The following is a 26,712-nucleotide window of genomic DNA, read 5'->3' on the forward strand; positions in this document are numbered from 1 at the left end:
TTCCACTTCAGCAAATGTAGAGGCTGTAACACGGCCCAAATGTGAGGGGATGTGAGTAGAAAGTTACCTCAAAGGCACAACGCTGGTGGATGTCAAGGAGGGGAGGCTGAGGGTTGCCATCAATTGGGGAGCTTCTCTAAGAGAAACGAGTTTCACACCCTTATGCCCTGTAGGGGCAAAAGGCACTTGGCTAGGGCTTTCTAGTGCCACCTACACTGCAGTGTTTTCATGGGGAAGTCAGGCTCCAAGGAGTGTTTGAGGAGAAATAAGTCACCATTATGGGATCTTTTTCTCCACCGCTACCTTCTGGCAAACAGAGAGATTCTATTTTTAAGTGAAACTCTGCATTGGGTATCTCTGTGACACATAAGTGTGTTGAATTTTTAAGAGGATCAAAGGATTAAAATTAAGGAGTGAACTTTAATGAGTCAGTTAGCAGAGTGGCAGGGATCAGGGAAAGGGACAGTGAGATTTGGATAACAACGTCTCCTCAAGGTGCTAGAAAATACTGAACAGACAAATAAAATGATAAGAGACCCAGGATTTGCTTCAAAAAATTCTTGGGGTGTGGAGGATGGTGACGAATGAGAGTAGTTTAGAGTGTAGATAAAATTAGATAAACCCTAGGTTGGTCGTTGTTGAATCTCTGCGACGAGCATGTTGGGTGTTCACTGGATTCTTCTAGTTTATATACATTTGAAACTTTCTGTAATAATTTTTTTAAAGAAAATAGTGGCTATGGTCTAGTCTTCAATTCCATACAAAATTGCATTCCACTTAGACTTTCTGCACAAAGCTGTGGGTACCCCTGACACCCAAACAGTCTCCAAGTCCCATCCCTTCAGCCTCCAAATGTTATCTCAGATCTGTCCATCTGTCTCCTTCTCCACTGCCACGACCCTAGTCCAAGCCACCACTGTTACTGAATCTTGCTTAAACACAGCAGTGGCTTCCTCATTTCCCTCCCTAATTCCAGCAGGAATATCCACTTGCAATCTTCTCTTCCTATGGAAGATGGAATGATCTGTTCAAAATGTGAATCTGACATTCTCACAGGAAAAAAGCAAGATGCAGAACAGTATACAGAATTTTTGTACAAGAAAAGGGAAACAACATCCTTGCACATGCCTACCTGTGTATATACTGTTTGCTTATATTTGCAAAGAGAAACCCTGCAAAGATAAACCAAAAACTAAATAAAAGTAAAAGGGGAGAAAGTGCACAATGGAGGACGTAGGTTGGCAGCAAAACTTCTCTAAATATGTCTTTTCACAGATCTTGATTTTGGAATCAGGTAAATGTTTACATGTTCAAAAAATAACATTAAGTAAAAGTAAAATAAAATAAGAGATTTCCAAAAATTGAAACCAAATTGAAATAAAGAAAAAAATTATTGTTTATCAAATTGGTAACATGAACTGCAGCAAGAGAATAATTATTTCAAGTAACTTTCATAAAAAGTATTTTACATTCTTGTGAAACATATCTTAAGAACCAAAAAAAGTTGCAGATAAGTCTTAGACTTCATTCAGTGCTCATAATTGTTAGTATTAGGTTGAACTATATGAAATGCCTATATTTGACTATATTTGACCTATTAAAATGATAATTTCTAATGTTGCAAATAAATATAGTAATATATTATTATAATACAAATATGGTAATTCTATTTTATATTATAAATATAATATGTTCATATGTAATATAATATAAATGTAATATAATTCATATAAATATAGTATAAATTACAGCAATGTTGGTATTCATTTTGGAAATATTTTGTATATATTACAGAATAAAACAAGTAAGTAATTACTTTAATGTTAAGACAAAGGTTTTCAGCAAAACAAAATGATACAACTATTATTTTAGAAGGTAATAAAACAAAAAAATAAATAAAAATTATTTGTTAATTGAAATATAATTAATATATACATTGTATATGTTTGAAGTGTGTTGTCTTGATACATTTATACATTGCAATATGATTGCTGCAGTAGTGTTAGCGAACACCTTTATTATGACATAATTATCTTTTTGTTTTTTTGTATTGAGAATTATAAAGATCTGGTTTCTTAACAACTTTGAAGTTTATAATACAGTATTGTTGCTGTAGTCCCTATGTTGTACATCAGATCTCCAGAAGCTGTTTATCTACAGTTGCAAGTTTTTTATCTTTAAACATCTCCCCAGTTCCCCTAGCCCCTGGTTACTGCGACTCGACTCTGTTTTTACAAGTTCGGCTTTTTTAGATTCCTCATATTAGTAGAATAAAGTAAAGTGGCATGCAGTGTAAGTGGCATAAAGTATTGTCTTTCTCTTTCTGACTTGCTTCACTTAGCATAATGCCCTCAAAATTAATTGCAAATAACGGGATGAACTCATGATTCTTTTTCAAAAATCTTCTTTTCCTAACTGTCCACTAAAAAGGCCTAGAAGCAATAGCAACCCAGAAACAATGAATAAGCCTAAGACCCAGATTGTGGTCTCTAAATATCTTCCCACTAAAAAGAAGCAGAGACCCTTGTAGAAATGGCGGAAAATAGAAAAGTTAAATTGGGGATATGTTATTGTGTAAGGAAGCAAGGAAATATTCAAAGAGTAATAAGGTCCAGTTAAAACGATGACGACTTGACTAGTGGGACTTCCCATTGGCTAAAGGCAAGACAATTGATACATCAATACAATGATGAGTAAAACTGATTAAAACACATTGAATACATAAAAACCACAAATGCATAATGTTCTTGAAAAAACGATCAGTGCACAAGAGTTCTATATCCTTCAAAGCCTAGCTCAGAGGTTGTTTCTGTAAAGATTTCCTGCTGCCTTCCAAATTTAATCTCTCCCTCCTCTGTTTCATTAGTGTACCTTACATACACATTTTATAATTTCATTTACATTGCACTATTTGTCTCCCCAGCCAGACTGTGAACTTTGCAAAGCTGGGACTGTGCTTTGTTCATTTCTATTATTAAAAAGAAAGACACAAGGCCCAAGGTGGGGTCACTTGCCTCCAGAACAGCAAACCAAAACTTAATTACAGTTTCAACCTCTCCAGGAATGGAATTTTAAGCAAATCATTCTGGAATTTTCTGGTTAGCACCAGCGGAGTAGTCTGTCACAGGGCTCTCTCCATCCTCCAGAGGAAGATGATAGAATTCACCTAATAATCCCCTCGCCCTGCCCCCTAAGGGAAAGTGACTTTGCATGAGACAAACTTCTCTTTTCTTTTGCAAAAATCTTATTCCACCCTCCTTCCTTTACAAACCTTTCATTTTGTACAACTCCTTGGGCCCCCTTCTCCTTGCTAGATGGGGTGTTGTTGATTGATTCATAAATCACTTAATAAAGCCAATCAGATCTTCAGATTTACTCAGGCAATTTTCTGTTGTTTAACACTATCTTACTAACACTGAGCAACATACTTTGCCCAGAGTAGGGCTCAATATATTTTTGTTCAAATGCAAAACCATCAAAACTTTCAAAATTATCAAAATGCACAATTACCAAGATATTTCACGTATTGTCCTCAGCAGATGCTACACGGAAGAGATCTATTACGTCCTGGGCCTTACAAAAAGATTTCTAATATGACTTGCGATGTGACTCAGGAAATGGGACTCCTTATCACCCCCATTTCAAGTCTCTGGTGCATTCTGTTACCTGCCTTTGAGACACGAGCTAGTCACTGTCACTTCGTATTTATGTTGCCTCTTTACTGTGAATGTTGCTGTATGCCACACGGCCATTAATTTATTTGTTATTTTTCAAGAGACCCCTGTGTGGGAAGTTTGGTTGCCGTAACTGGGCAGATAGGATTGGAGAAATAATAAAGTAAATGAATGTGGTGTTGTGGGAAGCCTCGCTGCCTGCATTGCCGTCTTTAGTAACCTCAGACCAGCCATTTCCCTCCTTTAGGCCCCAAGTTCCTCGTCTGTAGAATCACATCTCACCAGATGCTCCCAGAAGCTTCTCCTATGATCCACAGTCTATGATAACTTTACCTTGAAGAACTCAAAGAAAAGGCGACAATTCACCTTTTGCAGCAGGCTAACCGTGTGTGCCCAGAAGTGTCTGTTTGGCTGGGGGATCATTCCCCGATAAGAGAAAGAAAAAACAAAACACCATTATTGGGCTGGCGGAGGACATGATGTTGCAACTTTTCTCATGTCAGATAGGATGGGGAGTAGCCGGGAGGGCTGATTCACTGCAGTTCGACACGTGTAAAGGAGAATACACAATGGGATCAACAGAAAATCCAGGGCCTGTCCAGGAAGAAAGACGGAGAATGGACAGGCAATGTAATGGACCTTCCCACCCCAGCCCCTCCTGTAACCCCCTTGTTGACCTAGAATTCCAGATCAACAAACCTGTAGCAGTCGGTCCTCCCACTCCTGACTGTTGTCCACGGCAGACATCGCTAACGGATCACGGCACGATTTCCTTCTGAAGGCAGACTAGCATCTAGTGTATTCCAAAACCAACAGTTGACTAGAGTTGGCATATTAGCTGAAATCTATTTTCCATCCTGCACTCAAGTTTCCTCCTGATTCTAGCAAAGTACTAAGAAGAGGTTTGTCATTTAAACAAGTAAGGGACATTGGGCAAGTTTCCTACTTTGGGTGCTGATTTGTAAACAGAGAATTTCCCAGACCCCTCCCCTGTGTTTTTTGGATTCTAGAATTCTTATCTCTTTTGGGAAAGTAGGGGGAAATCTATGTGACACTGCTATCCCAAAGCTCTGACTTATTCATGACATACTAGGATTTAGGCAACCCAGGTGAATCTGGACTCATCTGACGTGAGAAGTGTTAGGGGTCCATAGAACGACAAGGGCCAGCCACGAGTCATCTTTTGTTTACTCTTCCCAACTTCCAGACAAGTTCTCTGGGATCAAAACATCAGATTAGGCCCAAGTGAAGCTTGACTGACAGTGTCACAAGAAAGCCCACAGGGATGGGATCTGTTAAGTAGTCATTGCTAGGACCTTCTTTGGTAAGAAACTACTTTTTCTTGTCTTGTTTCAGGCATAAATTGCTTCTATGTGTCCTGGAGACTAGATCAATAGTCTCAATCTCTCACTCTCTCTCTGCCAGTAAACCTGAAATAAATAATCTTATATGGAGGGAGAAAATAGGACAAATGGCAGAGCCATGGAGTATGGAAAGGGAGGTATGGAGGAATGCCCAGAGAAGGAATAATAGACAGTATTTATTGAGCACTTTCCACGTGTCATGCCCAGTGTTATCACATTTACTCTCGCCAACCTATGGGATATGTACTATTATGAATCCCCATTTTACACGTGAGAAAATTTAGGCTCAGGGTATTAATTTTTTAGGGTCCTGCAGTGAGTCTGTGGGAGAGGAAACCCTGAGTCACGTCTCTCTGGCTTCTTCCACCACACCGCACTGCCTTTCCCTGTCCAACACGGAAGGATTTCATTAGACCACCTCAGGAGTGTTAGTGAAATTTCTTGCAGTATAAAGAAAGAACAGAATACCCATATTCAGGGAACTGTCCCTCTCCATTTATTGACTTTGCTTTTGCTCTATTCTTAGGCAATCTACCCCTTCATGGTTGCAAGATGGCTACCATCAGCACAAGACTTCCACCTATACCCTCAGCGATGCCAGCAAGAGAAATAATTCTTTCTCTTTATAGTTCTGGTAAAAACCTGGGAAAATGTCTTTTTGGTCTGGCTTGCACCCAGTGCCTAACTCTGAGCCATCGTTACGGACAACTGAGAAGAAATTAAAATCACGGTCCAGACCTGGATCCGCAACTGCCGATGCCTGGAGGAAGTGGGAAGAAAACCCCTGAAAATGAGGAAGGGATGCCCCCCTCAGCCGAATTCAGGCGCAGTGTCTTGAAAAGAAGCGGATGGGTATCTCCAGTCAGAACACCGATGTCCCCTCGCTAAACTTTTATCTAGGCCACACCACAATATTCCCAAAGAATCGGCCTCATGGTCTTGCTTTGTGTAACAGTTCGAAGCTTTGTCTTGGTCGCATCCCAGAAGTTGAGAACTTTTCCCGGTCCTGGAGCCTGGGCCCAGGCCTAGTGTATTCATATAGTCGTGGTGGACAGCCTCGCCGGCGTCCCTCCTTTGCTCCTCTAGCCTATGCTTCACAAATGTCCCACAGCCTCACCAGTAGAAGCAAGGGTAGGCTCCTCTCCTCGTGTGGAAAAGGCTGCACTTTTGCTGTAAGAAAGTTTTAAGTCCTGCCGTGTCACTAGTCTAGGTGGTGGGAGGGACTCCAGCCTCCCACTCGGGTCACTTGCCGCTCAGATCAATTCCATTGTTCTCCAAACCTTATTTGTAATTCAAGGCCAGGTTCTCCTGCAACTTCTCCATGAAGCTTTTTCTATCCTTTCTACTATAGCACTTATCCTGCATCTCTCATGATGCAGGATTTTCTTTCTTTAAAAAGATTTTTTTTTAATTTCAAAATGTTTGATGCATACAAAACAGTACTTGTAATATATGTGTAACTTGTAAAGTATAATTATAAAACAAGTGCCCGTGAACCTACCACCCAACGTGAGAACTGTCTATGTGTTTCGGCTGGTGTTTAGGAATGAGGTTGACTATTATATTTTAATTGCATGTCCAGCCACTTTCTTAATCAAATTGCTGATTCATTCTAATAATATTCCTATAGATTAATTCAAGCTTTATAAGTAATCATTTCATCTGTGACTCATGGCAATTTTTCTTTCCAATCCTTTTAGCTTTCTTGGGGGGTGTGTGTCTCACTATATTGATTGGACTTCCAAACAATATTGAACAGAAGTTGTGTTAATGGGCATAGGTGGGGGATGCTGTATGTACTACCCAGGTCTGCCTTTTAGAAGCAGACTCATTCTCCTGGCTGCAGGGTTGCTGCTGAAGACGGTCCACAGTTGGGGGTCCTTTTTGGGGATCACCTTGATTGAAGAAAGCTGTCTCACTCAGGGTACGCTTCCTCTTAGGACCCAGCCTCATCCAACGACCGACACCAGGTACAAAGTCCTAGCCTCTTTGTCCCAGTCGGGCATAGTTCTAAAGGGGCACCCTGCTTCCAGAACTCACTGTGAGTTTGGCTGAGGTCTTCACTGGCACTGAGGGCAAAATAAAAAATATTTTCAGGGAAACTGAGGGAGTTTACTTCTAAGAGATCTACATCAAAGAACTGTTGCCTTTCAGCGGAAAAAAACTGACCCTGTTCCTAACAAAAAAACTTTCAGCATGGGGGAGATGGAAGGAATTTTGTTAAGCAAATAAAGGCTATGTACCAACACCTAACTGCAACCTTATTCTTGGTGGTGATAGAGCAACAAGGACCCAGATAAGGGAGCTGTCACAGGCTGTGTTCCACAGCAAGCAGACCTGAGACCAAGGTTCATACAGAATGCTTACTGGGAGCGCTCCTGGGACCAACATGCACGGAAGGGAGAGACGGGAACTGGTGTGGCCAAGGGAGAAACAGAGCTGGGAAACAGTGCTGGCTGAAGAGGTTCAGGCTAACCTGCTCGAGGGGCCACATGGTGAGAAGAAGTTTCAGACCCGGCAGAGCCTCCAGCTAAATGGGGCTGCGTGAGTTCCCACGGATGATACCATGTGCTGTGGGACTGCCCGGCCAGGCTCAGCCGACCCAGGGCACTATGGCAAATAATAAAGGGTTGCTGTTTGAAGCTGCCTAATCTTGGAGTGGTGTGTTATGAGGCAACAGACCACTGAGAAAGGGGTCCTTCTGAGTACATTGTCCAACATATGGCTGGAAGCAAAAGTCCTATTTGTACTTTCTGCCTCGATTTATATTTTCATTCCATTCATCTGTCCTTTAGGGCAGAATTTACATAGTTCTAAAGAGCATGGACAGGCTTCCTGGCTTGGGTTGACACTACCTATTTGTGTCGCCTAAGTGATATTATTTAGCTTTTCTGGCCTTCAACATTTTCATCTATAAACTAAGGATATTAGTATATCTACATCATAAGGTTGTTAGGGGGATTATATAACAATATATTTAAAGTAGTTATCCAGAGCCCAGCCTATAGTTATAATGTTGTGATCTGAATGCTGTGTCCCCTTCAAAGTTCATATATTGAAGCCCTAATCCGCAATGGGGTGGTATTTGATGGGGTCTTTCGAAGGTAATTAGGTTTAGATGAAGTCATGAAGGTGGAGTTCCCATGATGGGATTGATAGAGGAAGAGACATGAGATCTCTCCTATGAGAGGAGGAAGAGACATGCACCAAGGAAAGACCATGTGAGGACATAACCAGGAAGAGAGCCCTTGCCAAGAACATCACCATGATCTTGGATGGCCAGCTTCTAGCACTGTGAGAAACAAATGTTTTGTTACCCCTTAGTCTGTAGTATTTCATTATAGCAGCAAACGCTAAGACATACACGCTCAAAAAATGTTTTCTCTTGTTGTTTTCATCTATCTTGGTGTTTGAAGCAATCCCAAACCTACCAGATGCTAAATAAACATTTTTTTACATCAGTCGATCGGTGGATCAATGAAAAGACTTTGTAGATGAATCTTTTTGCCACCTCCTGCCTGGTCTGCCTGCTTCTGCTTTGGCAATGACTTCTTGACGCTTCCTCCTGCTCCGGGTCTTGCCCCTTGCCGGTTAAGCTCCAGCATTCAGAATCAAGCCATCATTTGTTCCTTTTCACCGATCTCTACTCATTTCAGAGCAAAAAAAAAAAAAAAAAAAAAAAAAAAAAAAAACCAAAACCCAAAAAACAAAAACAAACCCTCAAAACCAAACAACAGCAACAACAACAATAACAACAACAACAGCAGCACACCTTCTCTGGCTTCTTCCCAGGTCAGGAAGCTCATTCTGGGAAGACTGTCACGTAGATCTGGAATCTGACGCTGCTCCTCTGAAGACGTCATTTGAATGCAGCGCTGCTTCAGCGTGAGGCCGGCTGACTTGATTGCATTGGCTGTCTGAAGACAGTTTTTACAGTTTCATAATGGAAGCCTAAGAAAAATAAGTCTGCAGAGGAAGAAAACAGCAAGTCAGAGATAGTGCCCTCCGAGACGAAGTTAAGGGAGCTCAGCTACTTTGAGGGTGTCCAGCAGTTGCGGCTGGGGTGTTCCTGCAGCTCTGAATGAGAGTTCCAGCACCGCCCCGAAGGAGGGAAGCAAAAGCCTGCGGCCACATGCTGGCCCATTTGCCAATGGCAAACCGCTTCCCTGCGGATACCAGACACATGCCTTCCCACGAAAGCCGGCAGAGCGGACACATTAATGACAGTGGCATTTTGTTCTTATCCTACGAGTCCCAACCATGATGCTTGCTTGGAGCCTTCAGGTAGATCCCTCCTCATCCCCAACACAGATCCATATTCACAGAACCCTAACTGCACTAAGAGTAAGAGCCTGTTTCTCTCCTTCACTCTCTTGCCTGGCCAGCACTTTGCAGGATTCCGCTAAGATTTCTCATGTGCTCTCTGGAGCCAAAAAGTTCATTGGCTTAAAATTGTTGACTCTGATCATTTCCTGCCTTCCAGGTATGGGGAAAAGAGAGGGACTTCTGTGCAGCTGAGCATGGAATCCTATCACCTGGGCGACATCAGAGGATAAAGGAAGAAAAGAACAAAGGCAGAAAAAAAAAAGTGCAATAAAAGGCCCAAGGCCATGTTGGCTGGGAAAACAGGTTCCACAGGGAATAGGGGTAGAGGTGAACAAGGACTTAATTTCAATCCCATTGTTGCTACTTACTGCCTGTCGGACTTGGAGAAGTTGCTTAACCTCTCTGAGCCTCACTTTCCTCTTCTAGAAAAGGATATGAATTTAGTTGTAAGAAAAGTACAGTGTATAACATATGGTGAGTTCTCAGTAAATGATTATGTGTTATTGCTCTGAATAGCCCCTCCTCTAGACTGGATTTTTCTGTTTGTCTAAGATTGTGTGCTGTCTACACATGATAGAGACCAGCATTGTTATAGGTAATTGAGTATAATTTGAGGAACCAGAAAGACCCCCCCCCCCAATATCAGTGTTGACCAGCATGGTGAATGGGGCCTGCAAATCCCATCTTTGGAGTTAAGCCAATAGGCAGGAAGCTCCCACCTCCACTACCTGTCCCTCATTGAACACAAATCTTTTATCCAAGTGTATGTAACACACTAAGGCCAAGAGTCCTAAAACAGTGCATTACACAGTCATGATTCGTTTGACTTTTACAGACGGAGAACTGTTCTGGTTGCTCCGAGACAATACCAAGTGTCCTGATCACTTTCTCTCTTGAAGTGCAGTCTCACTTGGTCCTCACCAGGTCAAAAGGTAAGGCTCCCATCTTCATTTCTGTTTGTCACCCACTCTCAACCAGGTAGGGTTGTGGGAAGTGGACCAGCAGCTTTCTTGCCCCATCCTCCCTCCCTACTGCTCACCTGTTCCTTCTCACATGTGGCCATGTTTGGTCCACAGGGGTAGCCTGGCTCTGGAAAATTCTGGGAGTTCCAGCCCATCCCATGGCCACCTCTCCTCCGCTTGCCTGTGGCTCTAGCCCATCCTTATCTCTCTCTCTTTTTTAAAGATTTTATTTATTTATTTGACAGAGACAGCCAGTGAGAGAGGGAACACAAGCAGGGGGAGTGGGAGAGGAAGAAGCAGGCTCCCAGCGGAGGAGCCTGATGTGGGGCTCCATCCCAGAACGCTGGGATCACCCCCTGAGCCGAAGGCAGACGCTTACCGACTGCGCCACCCAGGCACCCCCTAGCCCATCTTTCTCTTGCCCGTGTCTGTCAAGCCCCTTGGCTTCCTTTACAGGTCCTGTTGCCAGATTAGAAGGAAGTAGATGGAAACGGCAGGCGAGGCTCCCAGCACAGCTCTCTCCGAAGCAACACTAGCCACAGATCCTCTCTTGCAAACCTTTTGATACCCTCACTATGGGTGAATGATTGAGGCATCCCCTAAATGATTCTAGGAGGAAATGTTGCAGCCTGGGCTGCCACAACTGACTTTGGTGTATGGGATCTGCTGTGTCTTGGGGCTTCAGTTACAACTTCTAGTTGAACACATTGCTACATAAACCTATTTCCAAGGGACCATGGTAAACGTGGTGCATCTTCTTGGAGCACAAACTTTGGTCACAAATTTGGGGTGGGAAGGGCATGAATTAGAGGTGGGGGTGTAGGGCGGTGGGGGTGGGAGGCGTGTTGAACATATTACTTGGCAAGAAATGCAAATTAAAAGTTAAAACAGATTATGTATATACGCTGCAGATTTATTTGTGGTGGCGTTTTCAAGCAGAGCCTCCAGCTCACCCCCAATCTCCACGATCGCCAGGAGTAAATGTTTGGACCTTCTCCCCCATTAGGACAGGGCTTGGGGTGCATGGAGGAGGCATTTCTTCGAGCTCTGCCTGAAGGCATTCTGAGCTATTTCCTGATTGCCGTGGAGATCATAATCAAGTCACCCCGAAGCTGCACTGACCTACTGACATTCGTTTGTTGTCACATTTTTTTGCAGACTTCTATGTTAAATTATCAGCGATAAGTAAACAGAAAAACAGCGCATTGCTTTGTGAGTTTTTGGCAGACGGTGGGGAATGGGCGTGGATTAGAAAGAACCTCTCAGAGCTGTACCGTCCCCGACAGTATTTGTGTCTATCAGACACATGAGGCTACTGAGCCCTCCAAACGGGGTAAGCCCAACCGAGATATGCTGATGTGTAAAATACAGCCTTGTATAAATAAAGAGGGGACACTATCTCATGGATACATTTCTATATTGGTGTATATGTTGAAATGGTAGCGTTTTGCATATATTGAGTTAAATAAAATATATTACTAAAATTAATTTTACTTTTTTTTTAAAGAACTTTAAAAAATGTGGCTATTGGAAAATTTAAAATTGCATTCATATGACTCACATTTGTGACTTACATTCTATTTCTCTTTCATGGCTCTATCTCTTTATCATCCAATCTAAGAGTCAGCAAACTATAGCCCGTGGGCCACGTCCAGCTGACTGTTTTTATAAATAAAGTTGCACTGGCCCACAGCTACACACATTTCTTTGCAGATTGTCTCTGAGTATTCTCATATTGTAATGGTAGATTTGAGTTGTTGCAAACTCAAATGTGTGGGCTGAAAAGCCTGAAATATTTATTATCTGGACCTTTATAGAAAAAGTGTGCGAACATCTGATAATACAACTCTCTATACCTCGCAAGTAGGAGAGCGAAGCCCAGAGAGAGAAAATGACTTACCCAAGGGCACATGAACACGGGAGTCGGAGGCAGGGTGGCCACCATCCCCGCTCTTTGGGTGACACTGTGCCCTGGATTATTTGCTGGGGTTGAGATGGAAGACGTTGTTCTGTACGTGAGGGCAGACTCAGACCCCAGCCCACAGTGAGAGATGCAGCTCCATCCCAGGGCACGGCAGGGCCCGGAACAAAGGGCAGGGCCCGGAACAAAGGGCAAGGCACGAGGAAAAGGCTCACAGAGAAGGCTGAAGCCCACTAAGGAGTTGGAGGTGGGGGTGAGAGTTCCTATGGCCACCCACGTCCCGTTCCACTTCGTTTCACATTGTTCCAGAAATATCTTCACTGGGCTACAACTTAATGCTATTTCCTCCTTATCTAACAGAATTGATACAAAAACGTCATTTCAGAAATACTGCTGAATCATTTGCAGAGTGCTTTTCAAAAATATTGGCCGTTATATTACTCAGTGGTCTGCACTAAGGATCAGCTACATGATACATTCCTCCTAGGACTCAGTGACAGGACAAATGCTGTTCCTCCAGACGGACTTGTATAGGTTTTTAAATTACAGCATGAGAATCTAGAACCAAACATGTTGCTCATTTGTGTTGGCTGCCAGGATGATTAGAGCTAAAAATCTGTGCTTAATTTCAGTTACCAGCTCAGCCAACGGGGTCTTGTGATGGTTCATTTTATGTATCAAATTGACTGAATCACAGAGTGTCTAGATATTTGGCTAAACATTATTTCTGGGTGTGTCTGTGAGAATATTTCCAAATGAAATTAGCATTTAAATCAGTGGACTCAGGAAGGCATCATCCAATCCCTCCAATCCATCGAGAGTCTAAATAGAACAAATGTGGAGGGAAGGAGAATTCATCCCTCTTCTGCCTGATGGCTAAGCCAAGACATCATCTTCTCCTGCCTTGGACTGAGACTTACACCATCAGCTCCCCTGGTTCTCAGGCCTCTGGGCTTGGACTGAACCACCCCATGGGTTTCCCTGGGTCTCTTCCAGCCCGTAAAGAACACATCTGGGGACCTTTCAGCCTTCATAATTGCATGAGCCAATTCCTCCTAATAAATAAATAAATAGGCAAATAAACAAATAGGTGGACAGATGGTAGATAGACAGATAGATGGACAGATCAGTCCTATTGATTGTGTTTCCATGCAGAATCCTAATACAGGTCGGTTATATTGTACCATTCCTTCAGCCTCACTCAGCCTTAAACTTTTACTTTGTAACTCATTTCTTTCCACACTTCCTATGTTACCTCTTTTCTGCTTTTTCAGTGAATATTTATTTAGGGCCCACTCAGAGCCACACCCTTGAGAGACAAAAAGAAATAGTTTCTATTCTCAAGGGAAACACTCAGTGGAAATATCAAGAGTGGCAGCCAACCTTTTGAGTAGAACATGTGATACTCTGAACAGTGTGATTTCACGAACCCTGAAAAGCCCTCCTTACTATCCCAGCTACAATCAGGATGGTAGATATACGACTTATATAGAGCAACTCCCAATATCTGTGCCCATGGGAGACATCACAATGAGGAAGGGAGAGACAGGTAGGGGGTGAGACTGTAAGGCGGACTCAGTAAGGCAAGAGACAGATAGGGGGCTACGTAACCAGGCTAACAGAAATCCCAGATGTGGAGAAATATTATAGACAATAGGTATTAACCAGAGAGAAGGGAATGTAACAAATCCACCTTGTTTGTTCTAAATATAGGTGAGATATTTACATAATATTTACAAATCCACCTTGTTTGTCTTCAATGTTATAGATGAGATATTTATCAAGTTCCCTCGTCAGTTTTTTATAAAAGACCAACATAAAAGCCCTCCGTGGCAACCCATTTGGGACCCCTCTCACTCTAGAGAGCTTCTTCTCTTTCCTTTCTGTTCTCACCTTCTTGCAGTAAACTTTCACTTCACCCTGCTGTCCCCGAGATTCATTCTTTGACTCAGTGAGACAAGAACCCCGCAACCCTGCAACAACAATGTATCACAGCACTATTTTTCACAAATCTATTGTATATAGGCTGTGGTGTGAATCAGGTAGCCACTGCCACTTAATCAGAAAGGGATCTATGTGACTGGATTAAGAAGCTGTGGTCCATATATACAATGGAATATTACTCAGCTATAAGAAAGAACGAATTCTCAACCTTTGCTGCAACGTGGACGGCACTGGAGGAGATAATGCTAAGTGAAATAAGTCAAGCAGAGAAAGACAATTATCATATGATTTCTCTCATCTATGGAACATAAGAACTAGGATGATCGGTAGGGAAAGAAAGGAATAAAGAAAGGGGGGGTAATCAGAAGGGGGAATGAAACATGAGAGACTATGGACTCTGAGAAACAAACTGAAGACTTCAGAGGGGAGGGGGGTGGGGGAATGGGATAGACTGGTGATGGGTGGTAAGGAGGGCACGTATTGCATGGTGCACTGGGTGTTATACGCAACTAATGGAGCATCGAACTTTATATCGGAATCCGGGGATGTACTGTAAGGTGACTAACATAATATAATAAAAAATCATTAAAAAAAAAAAGAAAGGGATCTATGTGCCATCTTCTACAATCTACAAATAGAGGACCCCTCCTTCGGCTTCCTATTAATGAGTAAATAATTGTGGGAGGAATAAAGCTTGGTGGGAAATGGTATCAGTCATTAACAATGAAATATAAATCAGAGGCGGCTGGGTGACTCAGTAGGTTAAGCATCTGCCTTCGGTTCAGGTGATGATTCCAAGGTGCTGGGCTCCCTGCTCAGCGGGGAGTCTGCTTCTCCCCCTGCCCCTCCCCCCGACTTGTGAACTCTCTCTCTCTCTCTTAAATAAATAAAATCTTTGAAAAAAGCAATTTAATGTAAATGAAATAACTCACTCTCATTCTCCCTCTGTCTCTGTCTCTCTCTCTGACAGCAGACTCACATATATAGTTTGATTGATCTTGAAGACATTGGCCACCAGAGGCTAGTAAAGAAGAAAAAATTAGAAACTTGAGGATGGTTAGAACAAACTTTGTATACGCCACCATTTTGCAAATTAATGATATTCTACTGGATAATAACGGATCTCCAAACTTTCTCCCTGGTCCTCAAGGGCAAGATTTTTGCGTCGAATTGTTACCTTGTTCCTTTTCCCTTTGCTTTCTGTCGTCTTTCTCATTATACATTCTTCCTCACTGTAAAACTCCTGAACACATGTGTATTTAAAGGAGATTAATCATTCAAATACCATAATTAGCTCAAGAATTGTGTCTTTTTGAGATGGAATGAGCTAATTAATTTTTTTTTCTCCCAGGGAACCTGCTCTCAGATGTGAGCTAATTAGTGAGCTGCACATCAAAAGAAGTGAAGTGTATCTTGTAAATAGGATTTCATTTAAAACAGATCAAAGGACTATTTGCCCAAATCACTCCCCCATCCTCCCGTTTCTGCAAGCCATCAGGCAGATGGCAAAGAGAAGAACAAGTCACCAGCATGATAGACGCAACTCCAAAAGAATAATTGTAGTGCCCAATTCAAATATTAATGCAGAGAGAGAACCGAGTATGTCCAGAGGTGGAATTTCACTTCTTAGAACTTTCATAGTTGGGTTTCTGTTATAGGCCAGCAGGGCAATGATCCGTGTTTGTGATCCAGCTGCATAAAAGGCTAGAGGATGGGAATTATGGTCTCTAGACTTGGTTCTCTCTGACTGGAAAGCTGTGTGACCTTGGGCAAGAGGCTTAACCTCTCTGGGACTCACTTCCCTCATCTGTAATATGTGATTTCAGTCCCTTGTCTACACACCTCTCTAGAGATTTGTAAAGATCAAGTGAGATGATTAACGGGACAAGGGGTTTGGAAAAAAAATCTAAAATGGCTGTATGAATGCAAAACATTTTTGGCACGATTAACAAGGTCTCCATAGGCAGAATAAATTAGAAGAAGGGAAAGTTCCCCAGATGATTTTGGCCAAAATTATAGATCCTGAGGAAAAAAGCATCCCCTGGGGGCCCTTGCAGATAAGGTTCGCAGCATAATTGCTCAAACCTCCTTTCTCTTGTGATTACAGTTAGAAATTAGCTTCCAAAGAAGAAAAAACTCAAACTAAGGAAGGGAATGCAAAGGTCTTTTGGTTTTCCTTTGAAGTTCCAGATTTCTGAACGTGACAGATTTCACAAGAGCGATCTTACTTGTCCTTCTAAACATTCAGCCACGCATCCATCGGCCTTGAAGGACAAATGGGGCCAAAGCAGCTGGTGATTGACGGTGAGAAGGGCCCTTTGCCTGGAATTTAAAATGCAAACTGATGTAAAGGAAATCGATAAATACAGTTTTTCCCCCTACAAAAAATAGCTTCCTGTCATTTTTTGGTGATTTTTGTTGAACACTAGGAATTTCAAGGTGGACAAGGGAGTAGGTAGGATATTCCCTAACGAAAAGCCCTACCTGTATGGACCAGCCAATGTAATCCTGCCCAGGAGACCAGGACCATGAACACAGATGGAGAAGTGCCCTTTGGTCTGGTGATGGGCTGTGACTCAGGGAGCAGCTGGGGTGGAAGGGATGGCTCTGGACCATGCCGGAAAGGCCTCGGGTCCCTCTGTCTATAACTGGTACCAATATAAACCCAGAGCTGCTAACTGGGTCCATGGATGTCCTTGAGACAAAGACATGAGAGGTTTGCTTCCTTTTCCCAACCTCACCAAGTCTGGGAAGGCACACTTCTTCCTACAGGGAAGAGAACATGAGAGAGAAAAGGAGGCCTGGAAGTCACCTTCTCCCTGCTTCAGACAAGGCAGAGGTCCTGGTCAAAGGGTCGTGGTGGGCGCCGGGCTGCAGGGAGGTAGGGGGAGAATGGTTAGTCCACTCTGAACAACAGCATTGCTAGCGCTATGGCACTTGGCAGGAACAGCTTATTCTTTTTAACTTCTCCTTATTTTTTTTTATTGAGGTGAAACACAGTAACAATACATAATATAAAACATAATATAGCATACGTAATAAAACATAATCTGAAATTCACCACGTTTGAGTGAACATCGTACTGGCCTTCGGTACAGCCACCATGTTGTGCAACCCTAAGTTCTGCCTAGTTCCAAACATCACCCCACAAGGCTCATACCCATCAAGCCGACACTTGCCGTTCCCCCTCCTCGGAGCTAATACTTCTAGGGAGGGCCTTCTGTCGCCACCCCACCCTCCCAAATCCCACGCAGGCCTCCCTCGTGCCTTTTCCAAGCCTAGTGGTGAACCCTCCTTTGTGTGTCTGTGTAGACACAGTCTCTGTATCTCTGGGCACCAGGGGGAAGCTGGCTCGGGCGATCAGAGACCCCAAGACCCTGCACGCCATGATGTCACGGGCACCTCTGCCCCAAGGATGGCATCTGTGACAGAGGTACGTCAGGCCTGTGGAGCGGAGTTTGTAGGGCTTTAGTGAGCGGCGTCAACAGCATGTCTGGGGACAGCTCTGGAACCAACTCCAGGGTAGGAGCATCTCTTTTGACCATGAACTCATTTCCAGCTGGCTCCAAATCAGTGCTTGAAGCAATCACTGGCAGCTTCTCGAAGGACGGGACATGTCACATCTCTCCTGATGCCAGCAAGGCCAGCATGAGGTAACAGGAACTCAGTCAAGATTGGTGGAATTACCCATCAGGAGGGAAGGGTGCTCGGCACTTATATGCCAGTTAGCAGCGTGTCAAGAGTCTATACTGGGAGGCACCAGGCCTGGCCTGAATTCGCATCTCTGCCCCCATGCCCTGGTCTTTCAGTATCTGTGAGCCTCAGTGTCCTCATTTGCAAAACAAGTTGAAAATAATACTTCTCTCTAGGGCCACGGTGGGTGTTATGAAAGCTATAATCGATGTGGAGTGCTTAATACAGTTTCTCCGATGTTGGAGGTCTCCGCACATTGTGGGAAAGGATGACTTCAGCTGTAGGACTGGGAAAGAGGGCTAGAAGGTACACGACATTGCTGGACATGTAAGGAAGGGTCTCAGCAGGAGAAGCAAAACTGCAGGATGAGGTGGAAGATGCAGGGTGGTCTCGGCCAGCTAATAAGACGTGATCCCGTTTCTGCTTCCCGCTGCCCACGTACCAGCAATGATAACCTGAAGGACCCCATCAAGCAGCTGTGGGCCAACGGACAGGAATGATGGGGTCTGTTCAAACAGCCAGCCAGCCCTTGCGCCCATGTGCTCTTGCACAACCAGCAAAGATGTAAATAATAAATAGTAACCTTTCTCAGTTTACCTCCAGTAGGAATCAGATGTCCGATGGAGGCCTTGTCCCTTGGCATTCCAGAGGAATCTCCCAGGCTGGGATGTGAGAACGGAGGCTGTGTTAAGCAAAGAGAGGCACATTCCCAAATACCAGGGGGAGTTTGTATTTCAATGTGGACTTATGCACTGCTCCACATATCTGCATTCCCATGGGACGCAGCGCACAGCTCTTCTCCTCCATGTATGCCCTTGAACTCTTCCGACGTCAGCCGAATGAGCTGTTGATGTGAACCGAAACTCCTGCTTCACCCCCAGAAAATTGTTTTCCAAAGCCATGGTGTTTCCGACAACTTGTCATAGTGGGGAAAGTAAAATATTTTACTTTGGGGGTGCCTGGGTGGCTCAGTCAGTTGAATGGCCGACTCTTGATTTTGGCTCAGGTCATGATTTCAGAGTCATGAGATCTAGCCGGGTCTCGGGCTCCACGCTCAGTAGGGAGTCTGCTTGAGAGTCTCTCTCTTGCTCTCTCTCCCTCTGCCCCTCCCCCTGCTTGCTCATGTGCTCTCTCGAGTGCTCTCTGTCTCTCTCAAATAAATAAAACTTAATTTTTTTTTTAATTTTGGAGCTATGATGGACTTAGTTAAGAAAGGTCAAAGTTCTTTGTCCTCTTTGTTAAAGAATTACTTCTATCTTGATAGAACCCTGACTGATAACTTAGGCAGGACCAGTTTATTTTACCAAGTCAATTGAAGACAGAAAAAAAAAAAAAAAAAAAGGAGACCCAATAGCCCATGAATCTGTATCTTGTGTAAATCCATTTTGCAACAGGACATTTTTTATTCTAGAATATCAACCAATTTTGTGGTTCATAATCTAACTGGAATAAACTGGAGTGATATTCTGAGAGGTACCAAGTACATTTCTTGACCGATATAGAGTATTTCAAGTTGTTTACTGTGGTAAACTCTCTCTGTCATCTCTCTTGTGAGATCCTCAGTTAATTCAATATTGTTCACTAATCCTTTGATGTCAGGACACTCCTTTGGAGAAGCTCCAGGAAGGGGAAGTGACGGTTGACGTCTGGGTTTCATGTAAGCCTGTGTGTACATCTACTCTTGCCTGTGAATTCTTTGATATTTTTTCTTTACTACCTAGTGTAACAGAGGTCAGCAGCTTCCCTAAATATCTGAGGATCCTGTGGGATACTGTGTTATTTTTGAAGGTAGGGGGAAAAAATGGCCTCCGAATCTACACTGTTTTGTGGAAAAAAGAAAAAATAAAACCAAACAACTAAACAGAATTACTTAAGTGAAATTTACTATCGTTTCTGAAGGACTTCAAACCAATTCTGAGATTTACAGAATTATTTTCTAACGTCCTTTACATTTACATTTCAAAGTTTCGCCCCTGCTCATTTCACGATACCATTTTATATAAGTTCCTTCACATTTATCATCTCATTTGCTCCTACAGATTAACGTCCCTTTGAGGTGGTGAAGACCGTTATTTTTTTAACTAGAAAGATATTTTCATATCCATTTTCTCATTTGCTCCATCCAACAAATCTATGAAGTCAGTCAGCAACCCCTGTGTTGTAACCCCCATTTGACAGATGAGGGCACTAAGTCAGAGAGAGACCAAGTGACCAGTACCTGGAAACAAAATGGTGGAAAGAGGCCTAAAAATTAGATCTTGGGGCTCAGACTACTAATAGAAAAAAAAACCAGGAAGACCAAGATTTTTTAAATTACCCATTTGGGAAAAACCTGGAAATAAATGTGCAAAATGAAATGAATTGTGTAAAAGGGCTGTGCTGGTGGGTGAGTGCTTATTGTTTAAGACATCATCTTTAATGCTTCTACAATGGTGGTTTCAATATGAATAAAAAATGGAAAAGGGAAATAGAAAACTTTCTGAGTTTGAGTGGAAAATGATCTTGTATTATATGCGGTCGTGGACTAACTTCAGCTTCAGTGTTTCCGGAGTTCAAGATCCAGCCCCTGGTTAATTGCTTGCATATAAATTTAATTTCGAAAAAAATATCGATAATATTTATTGATCACATACTGTGTCCCAGGCACTGGACCAGGTGCTTTGTATGGGTGATTTTATTGTTTTCTCCACAACAACCTGATGATTTAGACAGGGTTCTTTATTCTGCAGAAGAGAACCCCGAGGCTCAGAGAGGTGAAGTAACTTGCTCAGAAGCCACAGACCTGGGACTGCATCCCAGCCAGCTTGACATCAGTGCTTGTGTTCATTGTCGCTGTATTACATTGCCTCCGAGCTGTTCTATTTGTCATTGTTGGGAAAGTTGGAAGACATAGAGCTTATAATATTTCCTTGGGATCTAGATTGGTCCCTTCCACCTTACGTTCACTTACATGATTCCTTCTCACATCTCTTTAGTTTTATTCATGCTCAGGATGAAGAGGAAGTGCTATCTCTAATGCCACCTCCTATCGATTAGCAGTGTCTGTCTGGAGTAGGGTATCGACAAGGATTCTGAGGTTATGAGAAAAATTGCCATGATTGATTTGCAATGTCTACCATGGGCATGGGAGGGAGAAATGTTGGCCAAGAGCAAGTTATTTGCCTGCCAGCCTTTGAAGGTGGGTGGAAGGAAGCATTTGGTGGCAAGCCTGGGATCACTTCTTTCGCCCCATAAGCCATTCAAGGGAAACGGAAGTGATTTTGACTCCAAACCACTTAAGAGTGAGGAGGGAGAAAGCCTGAGTCCCGGGGGAGTGGCAGGAGCCTCGTCTGTAACAGGACTTCTGCTCCTGCCTCGCACTAGCAACAGCGTCTTCCTCCTTTTCCTACTGGGTTCATTTATTTATTTAACCAACAGAGAGGCTCTCATGTGCTGAACATTGTACTACATACCAAGGAAAGAGCAGAGAAGAAGATGGACACAGTCTCTGCCCCTCTGGGGTTATTCTAGTGGGAAGAGAGGCAGTAAACTGGTAAAGAAGGAAACATTTCCTGTAGTATTGCAGTGATAAGTGCTGTGAAACAGTGAAGCGAATATAAACAGCCACTGTAATGAGACTGGGGGCGGGGTGGGGGGCGGGGAAGGGTCTAGCAGTCAACTCCACGATGGCGCTGCTCCATTTGTACCTTCCAGCTCTCAGCTGCAGTAAATTGGAGGTAAACATGCACAGCTTAGTACAGGAGATGCTTTGGTTCCCAGATCCTCTCACTTCTGCTGGGTGGTCTCTGAATGGCTTGCTGCAGTCAAACTCCCCATGCCGCCCTGCAAATTTCATTTTCTTTATGGTCTTTTTCTTTTTCTTTCTTTTCTTTCTTTCTTTCTTTCTTTCTTTCTTTCTTTCTTTCTTTCTTTCTTCTTTCTCTGCCTTTCTTTCTTTCTTCATTTTCCAAATTTCTACAATGTTCTAATATTTTCATTATTATTATTGTCTTTGCCTGTGCTCCCTACCCCGCCCCCCAACACACATGGTATATTTCCCACTTCTTTGCTTCATGAATATGACTTATTCTTCAAGATCCAAGGTGCGTTACCCCCATCCACCCAAGCAGAGTTAGGTGTCTCTTGCTGAGGTCACGATGACCCTCTGAACAGCTTTTTAGGCATTCCAGAGACAACCTCTGGAACTACCAGCCCTCTGACTCCGCAGCCTCATCTAGTCAATTTCAGCCTCACCCACCCCAGCAGTGGTGTTGTGGGGCCATGTCCAAGGCTGCCTTGCAGCCCCCGTGCCTAATCCAAAGCTTGGTACATGGTAGAACTCAACAGCTATGGTATCGAGGAGAGAAGGGCTGTATCGCTGGGTGTGGGTCTGACAACACTCTCTGCCAGACCGTCCACAGGTCGTTCAAGGTCTCTGAGCTACAGCTTTCTTATCCATTAGGTCCAGATAAAAACACCCGGTTCAAAGGGTGATCATGAAGATTAAATGAGATGATGTCAGTAAAGCCTTTTGTGCAATAGCTAACACACAGTCACAGTTAGCCTTCAATAAATGATAGTAATCAATAGTAAGTCCAAAATGAAGTAATTAATAGTTGTAAGAGCAGTGGCATAATGGACAGATAATGAAATATGGGTGAATGGATGGCTGGGTGGATGCTTCTGCTTTTGTGCGTATACTTGACTTGGAACGACTGCCCTGTTGGGAACTCTGCCCTCGCATTCTCCTTGGCTACAGACGGCCTAGAGCCCCTTCCGTCTCTAGCCTTTACCTTCCGTACCTTGCAGAGGCTTTCAAGCCTATCTTCTTCTCCTTCTTTTTTTTTTTTTTCTTTTTTTTTCCCAAGCCTATCTTCTTAATTCACTCCTGCCATGAGCTCGGGGTGACATGCAGAGATTTATCAAATATGAGACTGACATCTGCATTTACACAGTCGTGCTACTTTTGCTCTTCCCATTCATTTTCTCTCATCCACATATCAATAACCAGTCATTTACGTGGCATTTAATGCTCCATAAATGTTATGAGCCTTTCCACAGCACTAACTGGGAGGGATACAGTGAAAAGAGTTTATTTGATATTTTAAATCTAATTTCTCCACGTTATCCTTGTGTTTCCCCCTGGTGGTTTGCATATTCAGATCTGGCACCCGGGGCTTTGCCAAGCAAATTGTTATTGATGTGTGGAGTTAAAAAGGCAGGAACAAGAGGTTTCTTACTGTGCTAACTGGTAACTCCACATGCCTTAGAATAAATCATGCCTGGAGCTGCCGAGCCATCCTGGCTTTCTGCTTGCTGATCTGTGACAGAAGCCTGGGTCTCTCCCTCTGTGTGGCTGGTTCCCAGCCCACTGGATGCAGAGCCTTCCTGGCTTCTGCTCATGGGCAGAGGGACAAGTGGCTGCAAATGGCCTCTGCCTCTGATATCTCCAACAGCCCCCTTCCTGGCTGGGAGGCTGAGCTGTGGCAAGGGCTTATGTGGGTTCTAGGGCTGGTCACCAGCACCCTGAACACTAAGACACAGGCCGAGAAACACAGGCAGAAGCCAAGCCTGTCCTCACAGCCTTTGGTATCCTGCCTGTTTCCAGAGCAGAAGGTTAAAGCAGGAAAGAAGTCAAGCACTAGGAAGCTTATAGAAGTTGGTGGAAAGACATATCCATGTACACATACAAATTAAGATGCCTTAAAATCATGTTTTTGAAAGTATTTAACAAGGGAGAATGTGCATGATATAGTGTTAAGTGAAAAAAAAAAAGGTAAGAAACATATATACAAGCTTCTCTGTGTATATGGGCATATGAAAATGATTAGAAAAAAGACTGGAAGAAAACAAAAATAATAATTCTCTCGAATTGGTTGTATCACATGCAAATTTTATCTTGATTGAAGATATCTTCTCCTTCTAAGATAGCTTCATGATGTCTTTTTGTATTCTTCAAATTTTTACAGCGTTCTTATATATTTTTAAAATTATTATTGCTTAAGGCAAAGTAATAAGACAAGAGAGAGAATGAGAGATGATGGAAGGCAGAAGATTTTAGGCACGTTGCAAAGGATAGGAATCCAACTCAAATTGGCTTAAGTAAAATAAAGGAAATATGCCGGGTCACTGCTGAGAATCCAGGAGTCCTGGGTTCGGACATGGCTGGATCTCCAAGGACTCCACAGTGTCCTGGGGGCTGGTGTCTCCTTCCACTTTCTCCTCTTTGGTCAATACTGCCAGAGGCAGCAGAGTAAAATGGTTGAGAGCATGGGCTCAGGAGCCAGGCTGCCTGGCTTCAAGTCATGACTCCCCACTTACTAACTTTTTTAACTTTCAGTTACTTAATCTTTCAGTGTCAGTTTCCTCATTTGTGAAGTAAAGATAATAATAGCAATAATAATTGCAATCATGATAATAACAATCATTTAAGTATAAGATCTCTCAATTTTAAATGAGTTAATACATGTAAAGTACTTAGAACAGCTGGTGGCATATGTGTAGCCCTCAATAAATATTGTCCTTCACCACCGCCATCACTGCCAACATTATCACCTCATCCCTTGTCTTGATTGATTACATTTTGCAGATAAGATCTCATCAGTGGCATAATGGCTACCAGCAGCCACATAGCAACATCCTCCCCGCTTTGCATCCTCAAAGGAAAGAGGATTTCTTTTTTTCTGTGTTCAGTTATCAATCCCAGAGACTCTAATTGGCCTGGCCTGGTTCCATGCCCAGATGTGTGCCAGTCACTGTGGCCCAGGAAGTGGGGGCACATGAGTTGACCAGTCTGGGTCACAGATAGTTCCTATGGTGAGACGTGATTGACAGTCTCATCAGGATGTCAGAAAAGGAAAGAGGAGTTTTCCTGGGGGTGGGGGGTGACGGGTAGGGAAGAGATTGGGAAGAGGCAATCAAAAGTTATTGCTACCAAAGAAGGCTTTTGTCAAAATGAGTCTTTAAACCTGTTGTTGTCACAGAAACCAGTGACTGAATCCTTGGAACCTGGTCTCGATTTGGTTCCATAGGTCCATAACCTGCAGCAGAGAAGTGGACTCTATCCCAAAATGGATTATGAAATGCAGGCTGCGTGGAGTGGACAGATATGTGAAATAGTATCCACCCCACACTGTGCCCAGAGGAAGATGGGCACATGCATCTAGAGCCCTGGAAAGGATAGAATCTCTTGTTTATCAGAGTGAAGGTGTTACAGGTTGGAGTGAGGGACACCAGTGAGTAAGCCTCTGCTACCAACCAGGCAAAGGATTTCCGTGATCTGAGCCAAAGGAAGTGGGAAGATAGGAGAAGATAGGGGGTAAACTCAATAGGACTTAAGAGTGGGCAATGAGAGATAGAGGAGTCAAGATGGTGCCCATCGTTTCCTCTAAGGTCAACTGGGTGAATGGGCATCAAATAATGAGATGGAAAGACATGAAGAAGAACATACTGGAGTCAGTGGGAGTTGGAGGAGAGCTGAAGCCACCAAGGCCATCCACCGTCGTGTGGTATCTCATGTCCTTTTCCCAGGTGACCCCGGTGGCAGCTCCGTTCAAAAAATGTTGAATGAATCCTGGCAATTTCTTTGTGGAAGACGGAAAACAACTGTTTTGTAAGCAAAACACGCTTGCTCTGGCTTTTAGACCACCGAGCAATTTTAAAGGACATTTGCATGCTGGTGAGTCAGTAACAAAGACCCCAGGCCTCATAATGCATTTGCAACATTTCCAAACTCAGGAGAAAACCTGCACAGTGTTTTAGTGATCAACATAATTGGCTCAAACAACCAGTTTGTCATGGAGTAATCTGTGTAAATTACTGCAGCCAGAATATTTTCTATCATCTGCTTGGTTTAGTGGAGAGCATTTTCTTCTATTATTTAATCCCTTGGGCCTCAGGGAATTGTTTTACAGTGATCTAATGCAGCAGAAGCCAGGTTTATTTACAAGACTCATTAGAAGTGATACTGCCTTGCTCTTTCCTGACTTGGAGGCTAAAATAATAGGTGAAGGAAGCAAGTCTGGAGATGCTTGAAAAGATCAGAGGACAAGGGAGTCCACATATGGCACTGAAATAATTCCCATTCCCATGGCCTTTGAAGATGTGTGTGCTAATTTTGAAGATGGGCATGAAAAAAGAAAGGTCCCAAACTATAGTCTAAGTTAGCAGGTCTTATCTCTATAGGTTTGGGAATCTTATAAAACTTAGGAAACACCTCTAGAAGAATCCACACGCATTGTGCATGGGCACCTACGTCATATACAGCATGGCAAGGACTCCTGGCTTGCCTGAAGTCCACCTGTGGGCTCTAGGTTAAGGATACCTCCTGGGAATTTTCATGGCCTCTCATCGGCATTGTTCTCTATTTTAATTTGGGGGAATGAAGACAATGAACAACGTGGTCCTACTTGGCATGTGCATAATACACACTTCCCGATCGTCTAAAGATTGGTGTGTAGCCGCCGAAATCACCAGGAGACAACTGAGAACCCAGGAGGAAGCAAGATGTGAGGTGGCAGGAAGACCACGCACTAACTCTGAAGCACTTTACTCAAAGAGAGTCACACCGGTGCCCTCCGGGAACCCATTAACTCTTGTTTTTCACAAAATTCTGAGAAGCTCAGCTATCTGTTTTCCTAGCATCCAACAAATGGAAGCTGGGCTCCTACAGACTGGCACAATGATCAACCTCAATAACTCAGCTTATGGAGAGTCTGACAGCAAGGCAAGAGAGAGGACAACTCCCCAGTGTGTTTCTCGAGGGTTTGATTTAAGCCAAGCTTGGAGCTAAGCCCTATAGATAAAGATGAATGGTTTCAGTTCGATTTAGGAACTGGGGACTGGTGAGG

The sequence above is a fragment of the Ailuropoda melanoleuca genome, chromosome 3, assembly GCF_002007445.2.
Source record: "Ailuropoda melanoleuca isolate Jingjing chromosome 3, ASM200744v2, whole genome shotgun sequence".
Classification (NCBI taxonomy): Eukaryota; Metazoa; Chordata; class Mammalia; order Carnivora; family Ursidae; genus Ailuropoda; species Ailuropoda melanoleuca.